Genomic DNA, 1,826 nt, shown 5'->3' on the forward strand with positions numbered 1-1,826 from the left:
ACGGGAAAATTTACCAGGTCCAAACTTATCGAGGTAAGACAGATTGATAGCTCTTTCTCAAATTTAAGGGTAGTGGTGCATGGCCGTTCTTAGTTCGTGGAATGATTTGTCTGGTTAATTCCGATAACGAACGTGACTCAAACATGCTAACTAGAACGCTGTCAGCAGTGCGCCTCCGGGCGCACCTGACGTTACAGCCGGGCGGCGCCTTCACGGGCGGTCGTCGGCTACGTTTGCCCTGCTTAGCGGGACAACTTGTGTTTAGCAAGCTGAGAATGAGCGATAACAGGTCCGTGATGCCCTTAGATGTTCTGGGCTGCACGCGTGCTACAATGTGGGTCGCAGCGTGTTCTCGCCAATAGGCGCCCCCATTCCGAGAGGAACGGGAAATCACTAAAATGCCCATCTAGTCGGGATTGGGGACTGCAACGGTCCCCATGAACCTGGAATTTCTAGTAAGCACTAGTCATTAGCTAGTGCTGATTACGTCCCTGCCCTTTGTACACACCGCCCGTCGCTACTACCGATGGATTATTTAGTGAGGTTTCTGGAGGCTTACCTTCCGCGGTTCCTTCGTGAGCTGCAGCTGGCATGGCTGAAGTTGACCGAACTTGATGATTTAGAGGAAGTAAAAGTCGTAACAAGGTTTCCGTAGGTGAACCTGCGGAAGGATCATTACTGATGATCGTCCGCGAGTGAAAAACCATGAGCTGCCTTCGGTGTAGCTCGGTCGCTCGCTTGCTATGTGTCAGAATTTGTTGAAAGCCAACTCGATCGTTGTACACTTTGATGGGTGACCATCACTGTGTCTCCGTGCCGTGCTAGATCCCCCCTAGCCGTAAGGCACTTTGAACGCCCCTTCGACGACGAGTTACAAGAGTGTGGTATGTGTCAGAATCTGGTGAAGCTTTCTGCATGTGATGTGCCTTGTGTGGATCCGTGGCCATTGCATTGTGTCTGGTGTGTAGGTACCCAGACACTTAGAACGCTTGCGCGGAAAGCAAACTCGATCGTTGTACACTTTGATGGGCAACCATCACTGTGTCTCCGTGCCGTGCTAGATCTCCCCTAGCCGTAAGGCACTTTGAACGCCCCTTCGACGACGAGTTACAAGAGTGTGGTATGTGTCATAATCTGGTGAAGCTTTCTGCATGTGATGTGCCTTGTGTGGATCCGTGGCCATTGCATTGTGTCTGGTGTGTAGGTACCCAGACACTTAAGCAAACTCGATCGTTGTACACTGTGATGGGCGAGCATCACTGTGTCTCCGTGCCGTGTAAGAGCTCCCCTGGCCATCAGGCACTTGAAAGGTCCTTCGACGACGAGTTACAATAGTGGTGTGTTAGATACGTCAGGTGATGGTATCTACTGTTGTGCAATACGTATCCGGCCACGGCACGGAACGAACGGGAACTGTGGTGCAGACATACAAAGAGTTAAGCCTATTAGTCATTAACTCTAAGGACGGGGCCATGGGGCGGTACGCAAAGGATACGGATGAGCGAGTATGCAGGCCCAATACTCAATAGCTCGATCCGATCCAAGCACATGAGTTGACTGCGGCGCCAGGTTAACCAATGTGCTAGATTCTATTTGGCCAGTAGAATCTTGTGTCTTATGCGATTTGATACCAAGACACCAGAACGAAAGTTAGTTGAAGAGTTATTAAACTCTTATGAAGTATGGTTGTGCAATCACAACTTATGACTTTAACCTATAAAGTGGATATGGACTTGCAATTATAACATGGAATCTCTACACACCCCATGAGCTCGATCCAATCCACGCACACGAGTTGCCTGAGTAGCGACAGGTATACCGATGTG

Source organism: Anopheles funestus, assembly GCF_943734845.2.
Source record: "Anopheles funestus chromosome X unlocalized genomic scaffold, idAnoFuneDA-416_04 X_unloc_75, whole genome shotgun sequence".
NCBI lineage: Eukaryota > Metazoa > Arthropoda > Insecta > Diptera > Culicidae > Anopheles > Anopheles funestus.